Source organism: Schistocerca serialis, chromosome 2 (genome assembly GCF_023864345.2).
Source record: "Schistocerca serialis cubense isolate TAMUIC-IGC-003099 chromosome 2, iqSchSeri2.2, whole genome shotgun sequence".
NCBI classification, from domain to species: Eukaryota; Metazoa; Arthropoda; class Insecta; order Orthoptera; family Acrididae; genus Schistocerca; species Schistocerca serialis.
This window is the reverse complement of record NC_064639.1, coordinates 270299643-270324217: the sequence shown is the minus strand read 5'-3', so window position 1 is coordinate 270324217 and position 24575 is coordinate 270299643. Positions and strand designations below refer to the sequence as shown.

Here is a 24575-nt window from a genome sequence, read left to right as displayed (position 1 = left end):
CTGCCGACTACAATGGCGAATATTCCAACAACAATGCCAACCAGTCACAGACTGCACACAGCACAGCCAGTGATTTTCATACAGAGCGCTACGTGGCGTTACCAATATAAAAACCTAGACAGCCTACTTTCATTATGAAATGTCAGTACAGAATACTGACTATCTCACGTTCTGTTCAGAAGTCAAAACAAGTGCACTCATCTTATGTTTGGCAACAACAAGTTATAACTGAAGAGGACATTGCTTGTACATATGGCAGGTCCCATTTTACCAGTGCAATGGTATACCTCGTTGGCGTTTACGAAACGCAGAAACAAGTCCTGAGAGTAGGCTTTGTAATATAACCTCCTAATGTTACCTAGTAGACAGCCCCATAAGGTTTTATCAATACATGAAAAAAAATTACTATCAGCTTGCTGACATCGGACATATTTCTTAAATAACCCACCTCCACTAACTGTGTGTAAGGTTTCAGTCACCTGTAATTGAAGAAGGCTATATCCAGCAGACATTCGTTCATAAGCAATTTGATCATCGCAGAACAGCCTGTTTCACGCAATCTACCCATATATCAGAAACAAACATTTATTTTTTGGTTCCACGACAAGCCATAGCCAAGGGAATGTTGCCTGTACACTATGGCAAGTACCACTTTACCATTGCAATGGTTTATTGCTGGCGATTACGAAATGTAGAAAAAGAAAACTGACGAGGTGAATCAGCCATTGCCATAGCTGAAGCAAGTAGATGTCTAGCCACCCAGCAGCCGAAGGTCCTGATCCCTCTCCACGAGTTCGTGAAAGGCAGGTGGACCACAGAACAAAGCGAGACACTTGGCCGCTCTAGGGAACATAGGAGAGACACACGTGTTTTTTTTTTTTATAACTGTGCACCCTGCCAACCGCAGCCACCTCCACTTGTATTCGCTGTTACGTGATAGAAAATTCATTGGAGCAGTTGTATTTAACGTCAACTTACTTCTTGTAAGCGAACTTCTATTTTTTTTAAAAATCGCGTCCCTTAGGACCCTACTAAAAATATACAGTTTCTCCATGTCCTGGCAGTGTTGTCGATATGTATCTGTGTTAGAAGGTCTCCCCAACAGACATAGCCAAGCTCATCTGGTGAGCAATAACAGTATAATAAACATGTTGAATTCTTTACAGACTCTGAGTTTCGATAGAGTGCAGCACTACACGAATCTGTAGACAAGCTCTCTGATGTGTCAGAGCAATACACAGAATTATTTTCAGACTTCAAGTTTCCAATAAATTAATATCTGCAGCACTTGTTGAGTCTCATTCAGGTGCAAAGCGATTGTTACTATACTTTTCATGTTCGTCCAAAATGCATACATGTAGATCACTGGAAAGAGGGGAATTCTTAGGATATTTTAGTAGACTGGTGAATAAAAGAAGCAAATATCCTCGTATAAAATCAAACAGTGCATAGTTATGTCAGCAATATAACTATATACATATGGAAAACTATCCTAAAATATGAAAAGTGACATAAACTCGGTAAAACTCGCGGAAAACCTGCTATAGTTAGAAAAAAAATACACAGAAGATCCAACGAACTGGTACACCTACCTAATAACCTGTTGGGGCCCCGCTTGCATGCAGAAGTACCACAAGACGATTGTCTAAAGTAGTTCTGGTGGGAACTGACACCACGAATCCTACACGTTACAAGGCATCCCAGATAAGCAGAACAGTGTTCATTTCTGGCGAGTTTGGAGGCCAGCGGAAGTGTTTATACACAGAAGAGCGTCACTGGATCCACTATGTAGCAATTGTGGACGTTTGGGGAGTCGCAAGTCCATCAGAATGGACATACGCCCCACATCATTATAGAGCCTCCACCAGCTTGAACACCCCCCCTGCTGACATGCAGGGTATAAGGATTCAAAAGGTTTGTCTCCATACCCATACATGTCCATCCACTCGAAACAATTTAAAATGGGACTCTTCTGACATGGCAAAATGTTTCCAGTGATCAACGGTCCAATGTCACTGTTGACGGGCCCAGGCGAGATGTAAAGATTTCCGTCATGCAGTCATCGAGGGTACACGAGTGGGCCTCTGGCTCCAAAAGCCCATATCGATTAGGTTTCGTTGCATGGTTCGCAAACTGACAATGGGCAGCATCCGAGATTTGACGTTTGTAACGTTCCTCATAAAAGATTTGGTTTTTGTTTGCCAATGGATATGAAATGCGTAATATTTTGGTCACTCTAATGTATGTATTCTTGAGCAAATGCTGTGCTTAATCAGTTTTAGTGTAATACAAAAATATTTAAAAAACTTCTTGTGGAAAACCAATACACAATGTTCATAACGAAATCAGTCTCTCTAAAATTTACTCAGTCTCGTGAGCACCGTGTTATATGGCCCTGTACAATAAATTGACAATGGTCCCCGTGCAAATAAACAATCAAATAAATTTTCCTTAGTTCTAGAGTCACAACAGAAGTAATCTTGTTATTCTGTTCTTTGCACAGTAGGCATAGCAAACATTCAATCATGGCACAGCGAAATATAATGCCAGACGTAAAATAGCTTCGTAGAAATAGTATCAGTAGATTAGCTGATAAATGAATTACCTTGTAAATGTTCAGTGAGAATACTGGAAATTTGCTCAGCTCTGTGCAGTGCTGCCCACATTGAAGCTGTTCCAAACATTATCACTTTTCTGATTCTGGCACATTAATATTTTTCTTAATCTGATTGAAAAATGATGTCTTTAAAAAATATTCATTGGATTCAAATAAACATGACATGGAAAAGGATGACGTACTGATATCCTAAGACCAAATGCTTCATTTTGGAAATTTTATTCAAAATGAAGTTTCTTCTTCATGAAATCTCATATGAAACATTCTATATTAACTTCAAACCCAGTGAACTCCTATACTGTTCTATGATTCTCACTTACTGACGTAATTAAAAACACGTGGATTGTTACATCAGTAAAAGTCTGACATCGTATGGCAAAACAGGTTCCAAAATTTAACTTCTCTGTAAGAGGATTAAAAAACACACCCAACATTACAAATTGGGTATACCTAATCGAGGTAAACATTAAACCTGATGGACAATACTTGGTTCCTACATTCAAGGGGCAGCACTGTAAAAATTAGCGAAAACCACATCACGTTGCTGCATACTTAAAATATACCAAATTTCTTTAAATTACAATTTGTTCAAGTTGGTTTACGTTTGAGTTACTGCCCTCTTGGTGCCCACCAATAATCACAGTCTGAAAGGGGTTACATTAAAATAACCTGGTGAAAATAACTCTCGTATAAAGAGAATGTCAATATACACTTAAACGCCAAAGAAATTGTTATAGGCATGCGCATTCAAAAACAGAGATATGTAATCAGGCAGAATACGGCACTGTGGTCGGCAACATCTATATGAGACAAAAAGTGTCTGGCGCAGTTGTTAGATCGCTTATTGCTGCTGCAATCGCACGTCGGCAAAATTTAAGTGAGTTTGACGTGTTACTACAGTCGGCGCATGAGCGATGGGGGACAGTATCTCCGATGTATCGATGAAGTGGGTGTTTTCACGCACGACCATTTCACGAGTGTACCGTGAATATCAGCTATCCGGTAAAACATCAGATCTCCTACATCACAGCAGCCGGAAAAAGATCCTGCAAGAACGGGATCAATGACGACCGAAAAGAGCCTTTGAACGTGACAAAAGTGCCATTCTTCCGTAAATCGCTGCAGATTTCACTGCTGGGCGTCAACAAGCATCAGCATACGTACCATCCAACGAAATATCATCGATATGGGCTTTCGGAGCCGATGGCCCATTCGCTTACCCTTGATGAGTGATCGACACGAAGCTTTACTCGTCGCCTGGGCCAATCAACATCGACATTGGACTGTTGATGACTGGAAGCATGTTGCCTGGTCGGAAGAATCTCGTTTCAAATTGTATCGAGCGGATGGATATGTACGGGTCTGGATACAACCTCAAGGATCCATGGACCCTGCATGTCAGCAGGGGACTGGTGTAGCTGGTGGAGACTCTTTAATGGTGTGGGGCGTGTGCAGTTGAAGTGATATGGGACTCCTGATACGTCTAGATACGACTCTGACAGCTGACACGTACGCAAGCATCCTGTCTGACCACCTACATCGATTCATGCCCAGTGTGCATTCCGACGGACTTGCGACACCCCACACGTCCAGAATTGCTCCAGAGTGGCTGTAGGGACACTCTTCTAGCCGCCAAACTCACCAGACATGATTATTATTCAGCATATCTGGGATATCTTGCAACGTGCTTTTCAGAAGAGATCTTCACCCTTCCATTTTCTTACGGATTTACGCTTAGCCCTGAAGGATTCACGGTGTCAGTTCCCCCCAGTACTACTTCAGACATTAGCCGAGTCCATGCCACGTCGTGTTGTGACACTTCTGAGTGTTCGTGGGGTCCTGCACGATATTAGGCATGTGTACCGGTTTCTTTGGCTCTTCAATGAATAAGTCCCATTTCACTCTCGATTCAGGGACGAAGGCCATTTAATTCCCTAATTTTATAAATTTAATGTCACAAACTCCCATTATCTTAACCACTGCACCCCTTGTTTTGTGAAAAGAGAAATCGTTCCTCAGCTGAAGAAGGATGATACCACAAACCGAATGTGTCTATCAGAGGGAAAGATACTTGTTGTTTTATTACAATTAACTGTAGAACCAACCGTTGAAGATTTCTGCAGGTGACAATTAACAAAACTTGAGAATGGTTAACAGATGATCGTTTCTGGGCTACAAATCAGTGTCTTCTCTTATCAGACATCGTAATTTATTTTGTTGTAATTATAATTCGCACAACATAATTGGAATGGCTTTATCGAGTTGTATCGACACAAAAAATGAATTATTTTTGTCTTGAATTTAATGGAGAACTTTACGCAAGATACCATTAACTCGGTACTGCCTCAAGATGATGACTACTAGGTCTTTGTATGCAACTGATAACTTTCTAGTTTGTACTACCGACTATAGCTATGTGGTACCGAGAAATAGGTAACTTTAAAGAAGAATTGAGATGTACAACATTTATTAAAATTCTCTTGTCCATTTGACATAGAATCGGGAAATAAACAAACTGAAACCTAGTTGATCTAATTGTCCAGTACTCATTCCCAGCTGCGTGAAACCATATGGACCAAAGATCACCGTAGTGCGTACTCCGTGCACTGAGGAAACGGAAACTACATTGGAAGGGATGTTAATCATCCACACTCTTGACTTGCTGCAGTAAAGTGTGAGAAACGAAACGGAACACTGATCCTTCAGCAATGAAACCTACAGAACATATACGGAACGAACTGAGGGAGGTAAGTGAAGGCTCCGGTAATTAAAGCAACGGTAATTAATAACAGAATGGACTATTTCGGAACAACGTATTTCTAAACAAGAAAGCTGAGATTCACACGAGCTGATACGAAGGTTCTAAATAGTCTCATAATTCTTCAAAAGTAGAAAGACTAAAATGGTGATGAAGCATTCCGGAGTCCACAATTCATCGCCAGTCACGCTTACAATTACTTGTTTCTTACAATTTCAGCGTGCTGGCTGAAACGGCTCTGGACGGCAGCAACCACTGTGGTCTCCCACGACTCATCTACAGTGTTCGATATGAATGTAAGAGGGTTGCCCTGAAAGTGAAGTACTGCATTTTTTCTTCGACAATTCTTTATTCAATATAATGATAATTACGCACACGAAAGATGTTTTATCTACACACCCTATTTCTTCCGTAATCTCCATCCCTTTCTATGGCCATCCCCCAGCGCGAAACAAGGGCGCGTATGCCCTGTCAGTGCGTCCTTCTGCTGTGTGAATCCTTTGCTGATTGACACATACAGCGCCACCTGCCGAGTCGTAATGCGTGTATCCTCGCGAATAACATCAGGTCGCTGCAACGTCAGGTGTGACAGCCATTGGTGGTCTCCCCGACCGCTGGAAACCATGGAGCTCCGCCGAATCGTCTTCTCATGACGTCACCCTTCGTGCCCAGCGCCCAACTGTACTTCTGTCGACAGGAGATGCCCCATACACTTTGCACACGCGCTTGTCAGTATTCCCCATAGTTTCCTTCTGTGCAGTGAGAAATTCAATGACGGCACGTTGCTTGTAACGGACATCACCTACAGACCCCATTTCGAAACAGTCCTGCAGCTACGCTACCTTCCGGAAGTGACAGAAACTTGGCGCGTTCACTCAGGAGCCTTCAAACAATACATACGTAACGTTTCTCATTCGTAGCATTGTTTTCGGCTGAGAGAAAAATGCGGTGCATTACTTTCTGGGCAACCCTCGTACGTTGGGCAGCATGTAACACTACCGCCCTGCTCGGACGTACGTTAGCTCTATAAAGCCTGTACTGTAATAAGTTCACGGGCTTCACCTTATAAACAAGGATTTTAGTACATTAGTTGACCGCGTGTATCTAATAGAAGCAAGATCGGACTTACATTCAGTCAATAACTACAGTGATGCAGTCAAGCAAATGTAAAGTATAATTACTCTTTCGCATGGACAAGAAACATAGTAACACGTAGTAATGATGCGTTATATGGCAAAGTTTGGAACCAGAAAAATCCACTGAACTAAAGTTTTCTCTTTTTGTACTAATTTGGACGAGCTAAATTTACACAACGCCACACAGTAATGATTACTACGAACTGCATTTTGTATGTTGAGCAGACTGAAATCGGGCATAGATTGCCCTAGCATCGACAATCTTGAAAGTACACACACAATATCACTATTAATGATGGAAAAACACTAATACACTTAGGATTAATATAGAATTTAGCTTTAATGGTCAAATCTGATCAACACATTTCAAAGTTTGAAAGAATGGACAAGAGAAGGGGGGGGCCCTGAAACTGTTATGGTCGTTATACTGAAACTATTAAGTACTGAAGGCAAATTAACACTCAAAGTTATCAATCTCTGGATAACTACTCTTTTGTCTCACTTCTGAATTATTTAACTGTCATTATTTCTGTCTCAAATTAATTAAATAACATCGCTAACTCAATTCAAAAAACTCTCTTCCAATTTAGTCATGCTTTTGTTCTTTACCAACATTTGCAATAACACACCGGATTTTAAACTTCTTTATAGCATAGATTAATCTGCTGATAATTTTCGTTAACACTAACATTAAACTTTCAGTTCAGGATACTCGGGTTGCACAATACGAGGTAAGGACCCTGTCTAGGACAGTGATCAGGATCAGTAATGGCTAAGGCAATTCTGGTAAAAGTCACGTTATTATTGAACAGTCAGAAACATTTTCGACACTGGTCCACACAGATACATTTCTAAAGATGAAATAAATGTTTGACCTGTGCAAGTCGGTGCGGCGGATGGCGGGCAGCGAGATAGCGGGCAGCACGGCACACATACAAGCACGGCTAAGGCTCACACAACATCGGCACTTTCCATCTTCTTAGCGTCGTAATCTTTCCAACTTTGTGGTTGGTTGGTTGGTTTGGGGAAGGAGACCAGACAGCGTGGTCATCGGTCACATCGGATTAGGGAAGCATTGGGAAGGAAGTCGGCCGTGCCCTTTCAGAGGAACCATCCCGGCATTTGCTTGGAGTGATTTAGGGAAATCACGGAAAACCTAAATCAGGATGGCCGGACGCGGGATTGAACCGTCGTCCTCCCGAATGCGAGTCCAGTGTCTAACCACTGCGCCACCCTGCTCGGTCCCAACTTTGTGCCTCAGAATATAGCCATGCCAAGTAGTCGTCGGAATCGTTTCATCCGAGGCTCAATGGAATCCACTTTTCCTAGGTAGCCTCCTCGGTACAGTACGTGTACTTCCGACTGTTGCTCGCCTCCCACCGCTATACTGTGCCCGTTGTGCCGAACCGCGCCACTGTGCGTTTTCCCGCGCTCGCCTTTTCCCGCTCCCCTACAGGTAGGGTATTCACCACAGGTTTTCTACTACACATATCCTAATGCATTACCTATGTATGGACCAAGTGTATAAATTACAATTTTCACATCTTACAATAGTTTTAACATTAAATACACTTTCCTTTGATTACCACATTATTTGAAATCTAACATAAATAATAATATTCATTTCGAAAGTTACTCACAGTCTCTTTAACATAACGATATGAACCGAAAAAAAAGTTCAAAACATTGCTTAAATTAATTTATCTAAATTCATAAAGAAAAAAATTGTTATATGTACAGTTGTCGTTACAAGCACCCCAAAGCTAATCTGAAAACGTTAGAATTGAATTAACTCCCATTTACTATCTGTTTCTATCTGACTATAAACAGAAATGAAACTATTCTTCATAATCTCTGGAGTTGTCCGACGCAGTCTGACTGACCGTTATAATTAAACATGTGAATGCAGTTTCAGTGGCGTCCCCGAATCCACAACACTCGACCCCCTCCCCCCTCACTCCCCCCTCCCCCCCCCCCCACAAGGCAACATGACTGTCCTCGAATCGGCTTTCACTCCGGCTTTAAAGATTGCAGTTTGCTCGCCTTTTCTCGCAGTCCTCATCGTCCAGTCCTCTCGCTTACGGCGCAGAGCGATCAGTTCATAGAAGAGCGCGTATAAATACACCTTATTTGTCACCCTCCTGCCCCGCGATAGCTACCGGAAGCTTCTAGAAGCTTCTCCCTAGCCAATCAAACGCTTCGGCTGAAAATTTGGAGGGAATATCCGTTCTTGCAGCGTCGTAATTCGACTGAGTCACGCAGGCCACATAGGAATGTGCAGTATGGCACTTATACTATTTTCTCTGAGAATCGATCCCGCTATTCTGCCACGAAAGCTAGTGTAACCTCCCTGTGCTCCATCAAAGCGGATAAATCGGTCCAAAACTCAGTTAAGTGTCCGTACTCATACACTACAGTAAGTCTGCACAGAGTTGGGATTTGCTTATTAGGAAGGACACCTAAAAATTACAACAAAACGCAGGTTACGAGAACATTTTCTCTAGGCGTTGGTATTACTCCACAGATTTCTAAACGTGGAGAAACACAATATAAGTTAAATTAATGGATTATAGAATCAATGAACGCGCTATGAAAACAACGTACTTTTTATAAGAGTTACAGCTAAATCGTAATATATCAAAACAATAATGTCAGATTGAAATTTTCGACTTTCTTGCCACATGTATTCGACCTCATTGGGCTCAACACATTGCCCCTTACATGTGCTGTCGAGCACATAACGACAGCAATCCTTGTCTCTACTAAAAGACTCTTCCACGTGGTGGTTTGCTATTAGTGGATGTAGGTGTCACACGACGCATTCTATGTAAACTGCCAATTTCGCAGCAGTACGAGATGAATGAATATTTCACATTCATCTATATTACATGACGGAGAATTTTACTGAAACTGAATGCGGCTGCGGAAAACAATGCACCGCAAATATTTAAAGAGTTTTTGGGAGGCACACGCTTTTCAATGTGGTGTAATTTCATTTCCACTAACGCGGTCCTCTGACGTCTGACAATTTTTTTGCTGGTGTGTTTACTTTGCCGATTGCGACAGGAAAAATGATGAATGTGTGTCTTCCATTTATAAATACATGTTGCGTCGATTTCTATATGTTACCTACATTAATTATTTAACTATCATGGTTACAGGGTTTCTCCAGGTACACGCAATAAATGTTATGTCAATTTATTCCATCGCGACACAACCCCTGGCCCCAGAAGTTGAGCGTTGTTTTACGTTCTACAGAATACTTCATCAGAGTGTGCTGTTAAGATAGTTACAATGTCCAAACGTACATTCCCTGTTACCTTCTATTATTCTAGTCACTGATGTTGGTACTCAGCGTCGAGAATCCCACTGCAAAGCAGTTAATAGGTTGTAATCCTGTTTCGTCGTCCCATATTCCCGAAACTATGGACATAAAACATATCTATGTTTGTGAACGTTTCTCCCTAGTGTATCTCTATGTATACTGACGATCATATGTAGATGTAAATACATTGCAGTTTCCAATGTAGGAAAGTGCAAAAATCAGCTGTACTTTGTACCATGGACGCCAATATTGCGCTGTAAATCACTTTGTTTAACGTCTCATTGGCTTTCATTCTACAGAGACTTTCGTTTAAAAAATGAAATCGCAAGATGAATATATTCAGATGATAAAGTTCTCCATCATCACAGCCCACCACGCCAAAAGTTAGAAAGACAGTAGACCTGTAAAATAGAGTAAACGGCTGGTCTGGCGCAGAATGAGTTAAACAAATCACAGGGAACGTTGATGTCGCTTAGAAGGAAAGAGAACAGCGGCTTAGTTATTTACAGTTGGGAATATCGCAGTGTAGAAACCGAAGAATTCTCTTATCTAGGAAGCAAGAAACGTATCAGAATTCGAATGGTCCCGCCGAAGAAAGTTTTCTTCAACAAAGGAACCCTGCTAACTAAATTTCATTAATACGGAGTAAAATTAAAATTTCCTTCTGCCGTGAAGCCTAGTGTATGGTAATTAAATGTGCACCAATAGGATTGTTAAGGATATGAAAATTTAATAACTTTAAATATACTGCTTCACTTTCTACTAAACGTTAAAATTTTCACCGGTAGGTAAGTTATGACATGAAAAACTACTAATGAATCATCTCTTAATGTTCTATGATGAAATGCGGAGGTAAGAATCATTCAGACGTCGCCAGAAGAAATGGAAAGCATATGAAAAAGACGACTGTTTGATTTCGTGTTAAACAGAAGATGAAGCATGAGCTTTCTAGAAAACCGCTGTTTTCATTCTAGCCCAGAAGATATATTCAAATAAGTGTAACGTCAGACGTTTAGTCTTGTGTCTCGCGTTCTAAACCACTAGCTGAAGTAGCAGTTTAAAAAAGAAAAGGGCATAGGAAAAGACTCGATACACCGTGATGGATATTATTGTTGGAGAAGTAGATTTTATATTATTCTTAGTAATGCAAGTAACTGTGAAAACAAAACAGTACATCTAGCAGGCTGTTGCAGTTGTGGTTTTCATTCTGAAGAACTTTTTTATGCAGGTCTCCATTCTCTCAACTCTCTGCCAGCCTCTTCACCTCTGAATAACTATTGTAACCTACGTCAATTTAACCTGCTTGCTGTATTCATTCCTTAGTTCCTCCACTACCTCTTACCCCCTTCCCACACACACATCCACACACGCAAGCACATCTTCCTAATGTCAAACTGAGGATATGTTAATAACTCAAAATGCGTCCTATGAACCGATCCATTCCTCTAGTCAGGCTGAATCATAAATAATTTTTCTCTCCAGTCCGATTCAGTACTTCCTCATTAGCTACGTGATCTATCCAACGAAACTTCATAATTCTCCTATAGCGCCATGTGGCCAAAGCTTCTTCTTTGATCTTCTTTTCGCTTACATTTGACTTTCGCACAATGGTGCACTATAGGCAATTACTTTCAGAAAAGACTCAGATGTCAACGAATTCTTCTTTTTCAGGAATGCTTTAACTGCTGTAGACGATCTCTATTTTATATTCTGTCTGCTTCGGCCGTCATTAGTTTTTCGATGCCGAAACAGCAGAATTCGTCTACTTTTTTCTGTATCTCTAACCCCCTTATCTTGTTTCATTTCGACTAATTGTAGTTTCCAATGTTTTACCTTTGTTATTCATCCTATAACTAACTTTCAAAATATTACTCATTCTGTGCAACCGCTAATCCAAGATTTTACTCCTTTTGACAGAATTACAAAGTCTTCAGCAAACCACAACGTTTTCATATCTTCGCCCTGAAATTTAAATCGCTCTACAGTGTTCCAGTGTTTTTTTGGCTTCGTCTACTGCTTGCTCAGTGTACCGATTGGACAATATTACAGATGAAATGAAATGAAATGTCGTGTGGCTGGGGCCTCCCTTCGGGTAGACCGTTCGCCTGGTGCGAGTCTTTTAAGTTGACACCACTGCGGCGACTTGCGTGTCGGTGGGGATGAGGTTATGATGAGGATAAGGACAACACAACACCCATTCCCTGAGTTGAGAAAATCTCCGACCTTGCAGGGAACTGAACCTGGGCCCTCGGCGTGACATTTCGCCTCGCTGACCACTCAGCTACCGGGGCGTGCGTATTATAGATAGGCCACAATCATATATCGCTCCCTTCTCCGCCACTGCTTCCCTTTCCTGTCTTTCAACTCCTACAATAGCTGTATAGTCACTGTACAAGTTTCAAAAAAACTGTTCGATCAATAAATTTCGCCAACACTACCTTCAGGATTTCTAAGAGTATATATCAATCAAGCTTGTCAAAAGCTTTTCCTCTGTCCATAAATGTCATAAACAAAGACTTTTCTCTGTATCCTATCTTCTAAATACATAGAATGCATTAAATTCATGAATTGTATTCATAGTTACCAATACGGACAACCATCAGCTAGATGATGGAATGATGACAATGAAAATTTGTGCCGGATCGGTACTCAAACGCAGATATCCCGAAAATCACGAGCTGTCGCCTTACCATTGGGCTACCCAGGCATGCTTCAAGGCTGGACGGTAACTTCAATATATCATCAATCATGTCTCTACAACCTCCATTCGCACACCCACTATCCCACAAATGGGAGACATTTTAATTGAACGTGCTTGTTCATTGTCTGCAGATAAATACGATATCTTACCTGCTATGTTGCGGTACGGCGGCGACAACAGCTGTTATGAAATACATGAAATTTATTCACAGCTGCGAATATGGACAACCATCAACACAATAATGGAAATACAACTTTCCCTAAGGAACATTATATCGTAGTTCCGAGCAACAGAGGCACTGCAATATTGTATTTATCAGCCGACACCGGGTAAGCGACTTTCAACAAAATGGCCCTCTATAAGGGAACATACATAATGGATGTACGAGAGCCGGTTGTAGGCACCTGGTTGACGACATAAGGAAGCCTGGATCTGGCCCTGAAGCGTGCTCGGATTGCATAAAGGCAAGGCAATCGCTCGCGATAATTGGGAAATCCGGGTTAGATTCCCGGTCGGGGATAAATTTTCACTGTCGTCGTTCCACTATGCAGTTGATGGCTGCGTATATTCGCAACTATGAATACGTTTCATCAAACGACTGGAAGCTGTTGGCACTCAGCTATGTGAGGCCCTGAGTATCGTGCAACATGTGCAGAGTGAGTTGGGTCGAGCTCGTGGTCATGTGGCTCATAAAGTGAAAACCAAATTGCAAAGTATTCTCAAACGGAATTCTGGATATTCTACACTGTGCAAAATTAGTGACAGCCTTTCAAGGAATGCCACAGCATTTGAAGATACTGAAACAAAGCTGAACTCCAGTGACCTGGTTGCCTCCAAATACGCTCCAGTGACGTCTTGTGAAGTGGAGAGGGGCTTTTCCAGGAACAAAACTATCCTCAGCGACAACCGTAGATCTTTGACAATGGAAAATTGGAAAATGCCCCTTGTGATCCAGTGCAACTTTGCAGATACAAAAGATTGACATACGGTATTAAATAATGTGAAATGCTTTAAATGCCACGTAGAAATAAAAACATTGTGTTACTGTTTCGATAGGTGATCTTTTCACTGTACTTTGTGTTTAGAAAATAAAACATTCAGATATTAAGAAAATAGGTGCAAATTAGCCACAAACCCTACCAAAAAGAAAGAACTATACTTACAATATTTTGAGAAGTGAATTTTGTATTACTTTATGGCGAATAAAAAATTAAATAAACAAACAAGAATGCTTTAAATAAACTTCTATTAAGTCATATTTTATTTTTTAAGGTCATATTTCATTGTTTCTTAGGTAATTAAAATCTGGGCCCTACTGATAACTAATACTAATATGACGGAACTTAAAAAGCAAATTACGCGTTATAATATCAAGCTAAGGAATTTTTGTTGAATGCTGCACTACATTTCTAATGAACAGATGTAAATAAAATATCCTTTTCAACTTATTCACCAAGTCTCTGTAAACAATGGTCGGAACGTTCTGCCAATCGTTCACTTCCTCGACAATAGGAACTCACTACTTGGTCACGAAAAAAATGACAACCGCTATGTGAACGTTCTCATTGATACTCGGCATCCCACTGTCGGACTGTTGTCTGATCCGTTATTCATAATTTGATTAAAAATGATTACTATCTGAACTATACCTGCACCTTTTAATAAAACAGTTAATGATTATAATGATTAACATCAGTGATTGTCAAGATTCCTTCTAAATTTTGCATGTAATTCTACTTGTCGTTCAGCTGCGTACATGATGAGACAAGCAGGACACTGTGGGGTCGACCAGTGACCTGATGTTCGGTCGGAAACAACCCACCCTCTCCCCTCTGGGACCAATGTCGTGCCTTTTCAGAAAGAAGAACAAGGCGATCCCACCACTAAGAGCAGTTAACGTACATCAACCCAGGTTTCTGCAGACTGGCCACTGCCAGTGGCCTTCCTGCGGTTCTTGGATAATGCTATGCACTCTGCACGTTATGGGTCCAAACCCAAACTCGCAGAAATAGTTAACATGATGTGACGAACACCTGCACTTGCGGAGAGTCTCAGCTTCTTCAACCAGGAGCAACTGGGCAAAACAAATTTCAAAAGAATTTGTTTCAGTGCTGAAACGTTGCCTTCCAGGAACAGTAGGCGAAGGATAGTTGGTGAAAGATAAGAATCTTAGCATTTTGTGAGACATTGCCGGGCTGCTTCGTAAACACGAATTATTTTCTCTTTCTAAAGCACTGGGCCGGGTTACTATTCACACCAGATGAATAACCTCTGGTATAAAAAGCTGTAAGAGACCTCCTCAGTTTCTAAAAGCAGAATTTGAGTAAGTCAGGGCACCAGATTTCGTGAAGTGCATACGGGAAATTCATTGTATTGGCTAAAACATCGAAATGGCAAGAGAGCGAGAGAAAAGCTCAGATTCCCTTAAGCACTGCATGTCTGGGAGTGTAACTATCGATTAATGTTTTAAGACTTTTGAGTGCCGGGAATGTTGTTGTCTTGCTAGCAAAAAGATCATTGGCCAATATTTTGCAGTGCTGTCTTTATTCGCGTACAAGCACTGCACAGACTTACGGACTGCAGAACGAAGTTAGTATCGGAAGGGGACAATCGAATTCTGTTCGAGATTTGGGAAAGAACTCCTTGGCTTGGGAGCACTGTAAAAGATGTATGCTTGAAATATGGAAGAGAACACTTGATTTGATCCTTCATCAGGAGACTGGTTTGAGAGCTGATACGTCTCAGTCAGTGGAAGTTCCCAACACTCACTATGCTCCACGTAACTGAAAGCTGAAAATGGCGAGAAATCGCAGGTTGGGCGAGTAGGATATTAGAACTAACGTGTGTTTTTAGGTACGTTATTAAGATTATCACATTTCTGAATCCGAAGCTTTTCACAAGTGATTAAGGGCTCAATACGACTCAGTCGGAGATGTTAGTTGCACGATTTAGTTTTTCGGTCTTCCGCCGGATTCAGGCAATCACTGTGTGAAGTGCACGAGTTTCGTGTTCCCATAATTCAAGTGTAGATGATGATTATGTCCCACTCCCCTGAGTCATCCAGTATTTCCCGAGATTTTCAGGTATTAAAATAGCATTGACCATTGTTAAAAATTGAAAATGTTCTTGTTCCCAGGATTTCTTGTGATCGATCAGGTACTGTAATAATTGTTATTCATATATGCTATATGGGAGTATGATAAACAGGGGATAATATGAGCCAGTGTTTCATCCCGTAGTTAGAGGTCTAGCACCCATATCTCACGTTCGCTGGGGCCAAACCTGCGCTGTTAGTTGTCCGTTGTGTGACAACCTAATCATTAAATACATATGAGAGGCAGCCCTCTTGATGCAGATCACTCTAACATTGACAGGGGTACGTCGAAAGCTCGCCTGTACCCTCACATCACTGACTGAAAATGTCTTTACCCGAGTTATTCTTTCAATTTACTGAGACAATGGAAACTGTATTGCACAAGATCTGGACTTTCACTATCAGCATCAGCCATGAATATGCAGCCTCGGTCAAACTGCTAACCACATTTCACTACCGCTGGAGCCGGAAGTCCTTTTGGTCCATGTCCCTCTAGAATTTCTCGGTGAGTCAATATGCAGTCTAGACTTCCTTCCCACAAAAATCGTACTGTCCCGCATACTTCGACTTTTATGGACGTATCCAATTGCCGCACAAATTTAGTGGCACATTTTGGTACATCTGTTATCCGTACCGAAGAAAAACTGTGTGCAGGAAACACGGAACATGAACTCTCTTCTGAAAATGCCTCTCTTTTTTAGCAGTGGTCTTAACATGACATGACATGTGAAACGTACTTTAGGAAGTCCCTATATGTGTCTGCCATTATTAACACAGGGTGTAAAAGATATGTTAATATTACGACTGATTGGATTTTATTAGTGATGCACAGGGTGGTCAGAAACAGTCTTAAAAGCTTATAAGATGTTGTATGGGAGGCTGTGCTGAGAAATAACTGCTACGAAAAAAATTCTGGACGTTGCGCTTTTTCCGAGTTACAGTATTCAGCACTGAAGTTAGCGAATCAGATCGTTCGACAGCCCAGATTCAAGCAGCCTGTCAGAGACAGTGTCACAGGTCAAAAACACAGATTTATGTTGCCTGCACTGCGTACTTATAGTACATGCAGGTGACGTTTCTTACCCTCCCACCCTCCTTCACACATCAGACTACTCTCCGCAGTCTACCCTATCCACTCTCCCTGCTCTCCGTAATCCCCACCTGCTCGGCATATGCCAAGTAATGGTTTGCGAGTAGCAGTTTTTGCTAACCTAGCTGCAATTTATCACTTGCTAAAGAGGTCCATTTTAACTGGTAAGAGCATTTCAACAAGTTGTAACACATGGACCCACAGACGTCTGCGCATTACTGCACTTTTAGTGCGTGCAAGTGCTTGAATTTGCTCTCGCAGTAATCTGATTGGTTAACTTCAATGGTAAATAACTCAGAAGGGATCTAATTTCTTTTTCAACAGTTATTTCCCTGCACGAACTGTCCTGCAACACCCATACAAGCTTTTCAGACGCGTTTTCATCACCCTGTACATCATTAATCAGCATACTTTATGCGAATACAACATCGCTGGAGAAACGAATTATCCAAAGAGATCGGTAAAAGGCATTTATTACCTATGTTTTCGAGAAGGTCACCGGGCTGATTCGCTTTACTATAAGCCTAGATCGCTGACATGAGCGTGTTTTAAATCAGTGAATATTTTGTTCTCGATAACATTTTGAGAGACTGAACGTCTCCTCTGTAAAGATCAAAATTTATTCCGGAAGTACGATCCTAGGGGAAATGCAGTTGCTTTGTTCGCCAGCGAAATTAAGAAGGTAATTGTCTCACTCAAACTATTGCCACTTTCGATGACTTCCGAGAGACTTTCTATACCCTTTCCCTAGTTCTGTTCAGTGCTAACATAACGTAGCTGGATGTTAAATTTCATATTTTGATAAACATTCTTTACTACGAAGGCCAGATGCATAAACGGCTTAAATAAAGTTATAGTTGTACCTGGCTTTGGTTGTTACTATGTAATACAAAAATAGTTACTCATCAGATAGTCCTGAACTTAGAGATAATAAAATTTTCTCAATTTGGAGCACGTAGAAAACATTTCGTTCGCTAGATAGGCTCAAATGGTTCAAATGGCTCTGAGCACTACGGGACTTAACATCTATGGTCATCAGTCCCCTAGAACTTAGCACTACTTAAACCTAACTAACCTAAGGACAACACACACATCCATGCCCGAGGCAGGATTCGAACCTGCAACCGTAGCTGTCACGCGGTTCCAAACTGAATTGCCTAGAACCTTACGGCCACACCGGCCGGCCGTTCGCCAGATAGAATCAGACCACCGTATTCCTTTAATAGCACGATTACCAAAGTTTTAAAAATGATTCATTAACAGTCTGAACACTCTAAGTGAATATTACTTAATTTCTCGTTGGCAATTCAGTCGTTAAGACCAAATTAATTATAGTTCACTCTAGGACGCGTTATTAACAACCACATTTAAGTCAAACTCTTTTGAAGGTGTAATCAAGTCCTTTTAAACCAGTTCCAGTTACGGTTTCGGAGTTCTGTTTCAAATGTAGCCGTTGTCTGTTTTTATCAAAGTGTACTAATAGCCGCCTGTGACGAAATATCCGCTGTATCATTGTAAGAGGTTCAAAAGCGAGCGAGTGTGCCGGGGCTTACCCTTCTTCGCCGCTAACAGCGCCACGTCATCATAACGCACTTGTGCTTAACATAAAAAAGATAGCACCATAATCTAAGAGTGAAATTAAAAGTTAAAATAGCTTTACCGAACTTCATCGGTGCATGATTATGTATATTAACGAACACTGCTAAGTCTCAGAAAGTGCAAATGAATATGTTAGGCAAACTATACGATATTAAGAACAAAAGCATCGCTAAATAATAAAAGCAGAAAGCTAAAAGTCGGTCAGAATGTGCAAGTGTATGTCACAACTAAAACTACAAGTCTCAATTTAATCAGAGCAATATTTTGCCGAAAAATTGACGTTTCTGCAAAGAAATTAAGGCGCTAAATATTAAACTCATAAAGATGAAAATTTGTGTAACCTCAGTTACATATAAATACACTATATATGTAACACTAACAATCTACCTGTATTAATTTTCAACTTATTTACTAAAAAGCAAATCTGGAACGAACACATCCTTATCCATGGTAGATTAAGCATCATTTGTATTGGTAACAGGAAGTTCTAATTACAGCACTCGATTACATTCATACCATAATGCAGCAGTACTAAGTTTCAAGATCATACTAGAAATAACGGGGGTTACAAGGAATCTTAGAGAGTCAGTTCAGAGGTCATGTTCCACTGTTGGGTCCGTTCTCAAAATTCTAGCCGGAAAAGTTTGAATGCTAAGACTCTTTCCGTAACTAAAGGAAATTTAACTGTATTCATATCCAGATTAACATGATTCTCAACTATTAAACGACAGAGCTATCAATTAATACGAGTCGGAGAAAGGGGACGTTTAGGTACTGGAGAGAGAAACACTTCGCACCAAGATATCAATCTGTTTGCGTCAGTCAAACGCCCGTGTGGGTTGCACCTCAGATGACGTCAAAGCTGGACAGAGTTTAATGCGTTTTCGGCAAAAGTAGGAAGTGAACTTGCGAGGACTATACACAATCTTGGATCGCTTCGATTTCACTGAAGTAACTGTGTGCCGCTCGTAATGCTGACAAAACTGAGTTGCGAGTCGCGAGATTATTTTCGTCTTTTAAAGCGAACAATTAACTTCTAGTCATTATAAATCAGGACGACAGACCACTACACTAGGGACTTCCCGTAAAAGTCGCTTCTGAACCGTTAATACACTACTGGCCATTAAAATTGCTGCACCAAGAAGATGACGTACTACAGACACGAAATTTGACCGACAGGAAGAAGATGCTGTGATATGTAAATGATTAGCTTTTCAGAGCATACACACAAGGTTGACGCCGGTGACGACTCTTACAATGTGCCGACATGAGGAAAGTTTCCAACCGATTTCTCATACACAAACAGTAGTTGACCGGCGTTGCCTGGTGAAACGTTGTTGTGATGCCTCGTGTAAGGAGGAGGAATGTGTACCATCACATTTCGGACTTTGACAAAGGTGGGATTGTAGCCTATCGCGATTGCGGTTTATCGTATCGCGACATTGCTGATCGCATTGGTCGAGATCCAATGACTGTCGGCAGAATGTGGAACCGGTGGGTTCAGGAGGGTTATACGGAACGCCGTGCTTGATCCCAACGGCCTTGTATCACTAGCAGTCGAGATGACAGGCATCTTATCCGCATGGCCTGAGTCAACAGATTGGGAAGTTTGCAAGATAACAACCATCTGCACGAGCAGTTCGACGACGTTTGCAGCAGCATGGACTATCAGCTCGGAGACCATGGCTGCGGTTACCCTTGACGTCGCATCACACACAGGAGCACCTGCGATGGGGTACTCAACGACGAACCTGGGTGCACGAATTGTAGAACGTCATTTTCGGATGAATCCAGGTTCTGTTTACAGCATCATGATAGTCGCATCCGTGTTTGGCGACATCGCGGTGGACGCACATCGGAAGCGTGTATTCGTCATTGCCATACTGGCGTATCACCCTGTGTGACGGTATGGGATGCCATTGGTTACACGTCTCGGTCACCTCATGTTCGCATTGACGGCACTTTGAACAGCGGACGTTACATTTCATATGTGTTACGACCCGTGGCTCTACCCTTCATTCGATCGTTCCGAAAGCCTACATTTCAGCAGGATAATGCACTACCGCATGTTGCAGGTAATGTACGAGCCTTTCTGGATACAGAAAATGTCCGACTGCTGGCTCGTCACAATAAGACAGTCACTACTCTTTATGAACTATGGTATCGTGTTGAAGCTGCGTGGTCAGCTGTACCTATACACGCCATCCAAGCTCTATTTCACTCCATGATCAGGCGTATGAAGGCCGTTATTGCGGCCAGAGTTGGTTGTTCTGGGTACTGATTTCTCAGGATCTATGCACCCAAATTGCGTGAAAATGTAATCACATGTCAGTTGCCGGCCGGAGTGGCCGAGTGGTTCTAGGCGCTACAGTCTGGAACTGCGCGACCACTACGGTCGCAGGTTCGAATCCTGCCTCGGAAATGGATGTGTGTGATATCCTTAGGTTAGTTAGGTTTAAGTAGTTCTAAGTTCTATGGGACTGATGACCTCAGCAGTCAAGTCCCATAGTGCTCAGAGCCATTTGAACGATTTTTTGTCAGTTGTAGTATAATATATTTGTCCAATGAATACCCGTTGATCATCTGCATTTCTTCTTGGTGTAGCATTTTAATGGCCAGTAGTGTAGTACTGTTTCTGATAGGGATATTACTATTATCATTGGGGATTTTTTTTTATTTCTGCACCATTAGTTAAAACTCAATGGTTTTTATTTATATTGTTCGTAATCCTGCAGATTAAATAGCAAGTAGGAACGTTTTCTTTTATTGAGCACAAAGAGTAATTTTGATTTGCAGAATGGAAATTATGGTCAGTGTGTTCTCCATTGGTTTCTGGCTGACCGCAAAAATAGTTTTCAGGCTTTTGTAAGCGACGAAGGTAGGTGAAAAGCAGGCACAAACAATTTAAGTGTCTTCTCATAGCGACATGACGAAGTATTGACCATTGGATATTTACCCGTGGCCGCAGAAATGGTTTTAATCAGCCGGGAAAATGAACTGTGAAATAGATCGGTACAAAACAGGCAGCTCCGTAGACAGTAACAAGGTACCGAAGTGAAACATGCAGAGACCGGTGCGAGAACAGTTTTAAGATTTGCTCGGAAGTGTGAATGTTAGCCACAGTAACCTTGAAAGTGATGGAAGGAGATAAGAAGACGACACTACGTCGCGGCTACCACCTGTGCCGAGGTTAGAAGGAGATGGTGCACCATCACGGAGCTGCGAGGTCCTGCAACAAGTTACTTGCAGGCTACTACGCGCTCTAATCGGTGCCCAGCCCCCCCCCCCTCCCCCCTCCTTTCCCACGGCGCTACCACGAGCTACCACAGCAGGCGATACTCGCCACCAACCCTATCGCCATAGCTGCTGCTGCTGCCTACATTACATCGCAACGTGTTGCATCACGTTTCCTGCTGCATCGCACCGACAGCGCTCTTGGAAGTCAAGCAATTAAGTCAACAACATTTAAAGCATTTCTTAATTGCTTTCAACAGGCTATTAAAATGGAATCTAATGATAAGGATTGCGTGAAAGTTAAGATGGAACAGGTCTCCCAGTATGAAACAGAAACTGAAATTTACGAGGTGGTTCCGTCAAAGCAGTAAATCCAAGTACTGTCCAAAAATGAATCGGAGGTACATTTCAATGTTGCTGCGAAGTTAGGACTAATCCCTGCAATTAATATACTTCAAGTTGAAGACAAAAATGAAAAAGTAGAATTAATACAGTTATCAGATAATGTAACTGAGATCAGCATTTGTGAAATACAGCCAAGTCAGAGAATGATATAAACTCCTTTAAAACCGGTTGAAATGTCAAGTAGAGGCAGCAAATTGGATACAGTTTCTGTACTCTGAGCTTGAATCGCATCGTGAAGAAACAAAGGATAGAGAAATATCAATAGACGCCCCAGGATAAGAAAGCAACCGAACGGAAATGCGAAAGGTGCAGGCTGTTTATCATAAGTCATTTGTTACTTCACAGAAGTCCAGCATTCTTTTATTGCACAGACACAAAAACACTAATAAAATACAAATCATTCAGGCAGGACATATGAAAGTTCTCAGACCAAGTCAAGAAAGTCAATGTGAGCCCCAAGCCCTAAGCAAACTTCATATATTACAATAGCAATTACTAAGAGGATTAACCGGTTAATCTTTCAATGGAAACGAGCGGTTGCCGTCATTGGCCGGGAGGCCCATTACGGGGCAGGTCCGGCCACCTTGGTGCAAGTTTTATAAGATTTGACGCCACATTGGGCGACCTGCGTGCCGGATGGGGATGAAATGATGATAAAGTCAACACAACACCCAGTCCCTGAGCGGACGAAAATCCCCGACCCAGCCGCGAATCGAACCCGGGCCCCTTAGGACAATATTACGATAAATTATAACAAGTTAATGTAATAACCAAGGAATCACAGGGTACCAACAAATTAACTTCAGTGACTTAAACGGTAACAGACAAATCTGGAGTGCTAACACACAAACAACTACAATAGTAATTATATTTAAAACAATAAATTCGATATTTTTGAAAGGAGCAAAATACCACCAGAGTTACGAAGTTTATTTACTAAAATGAGCCAAAAGCCATTGGGCTTTTCCATACCACGGCCATAGGAAAATTTATAGCCATTACAACAGTCACCGATGCAACAACTTCCAGTACAAATAAGACTCCATTTCAACCTCAGTGGCCACCAATACACGTGACGGTGTAGGACATTTGACACAATTAACACAAGTTGCAATTAAAAGAAATTTTAAACACATTAAATATGGCACTCAGTTTCAAACAGAGGCACCAAAAGTTGAATTTAACAAACGAGACAGAGAACCACAGGTAATCCAACGTAGCAGGAGTAACTTCAATGCGGGAGCACATGTGTCAATCAAGTGACGAGTACCTTACCCTCCGAAAGGGCAGAGCAGCGCTCCAACACCCGTATCAATAATTATGCCTCACTAATCCAGGGTAAACCAGCTGCGTCGACATTCGGCCTAATTATTGGCGACCAACACAACTCTACCGACCACTGGTCTCTTAGACAGTCACGCGCTCGTAAGCTCCAACCACAGTTCATCGTAAGAGAGCTTGCTTGTTGATAGTGGCAGCAAAGTAAGTGCTTTGTCCCAAGCATTTTTACACTCTATTCCTAATAAGAATGAGTTAATTGTTACGGAAGTGCTTGTTTTAAGGATAATAGGTGCTACTGGAAAAGACTCTAGACCACTACAGCAAGAAGCTTAAATACCAATTAGTAAAGGTAACACAATCATAGATCATCCTTGTTCAATCGTGTACGGATTAAGTGTCGAAATGCTGATTGGTACAGCCTTTTTAATATATATCAAGGAAATATTAACTACGATCACAGCGACTTAGTGTTAACTGTACTAGATTCTCGAGTGATTACAGAGCTTTTCATTGGAAATTACGTGGGTAGCAATAACGAAGCATGGTAGGAATGACGAATAACGAATACTTGCAGAAAGATAATGAATTCGGGAATAATGTGCAAGATAATGCAAATGCATACCGATTGGAATACCCGAAAAGTAAGAGAGAACTAGGTCTACGAAATACTGCACATCTGAAGCAATTCGAAACTGACAGTAATTAGATTATGTAGGGAGCCTGCCAGTCTTTGGTGGATACACAGTTCGGCGTACTGCGCGGTCCTATCTGGATGAAACCTACTTTCCCTTTTAGTTTTTATTCTCTTTTATCGTTCTCTCTATAGTAAGTTAGGAATATGTGGCTTCACGCAGCACGTATCAGCCAACGGCCTTGCCGCAGTAGTAACACCGGTTCCCGTTAGATCACCGAAGTTAAGCGCTGTCGGGCTGGGCTAGCACTTGGATAGGTGACCATCCGGGCTGCCGAGCGCTGTTAGCAAGCGGGATGCACTCAGCCCTTGTGAGGCAAACTGAGGAGCTACTTGGTTGAGAAGTAGCGGCCCCGGTTTCGGAAACTGACATACAGCCGGGAGAGCGGTGTGCTGAGCGCATGCCCCTCCATATCCGCATCCAGTGACGCCTATGGGTTGAGGATGACACGGCGGCCGGTCGGTACCGTCGCCTTCATGGCCTGTTCGGGAGGAGTTTAGTTTTAGTTTAGTAGTACATGTTATATTGTAATGTCTCCCTGGTAAGTAAGAATGGTTCCTGAAATTGACCATACCCGAATGCTGACCTGTAATAGTTAAAAATTCCTAAAATCTGAAAGAGTAAACTCTGAACAAACTAGTAA

General features: G+C 41.7%; 1 pseudogene; it reads left to right on the top strand.

The window, feature by feature from the left end:
* Positions 1-24103: 24103 nt before the first annotated feature.
* Positions 24104-24221, top strand: LOC126459597 (5S ribosomal RNA; annotated as a pseudogene).
* The last annotated feature ends 354 nt before the right edge of the window (positions 24222-24575 follow it).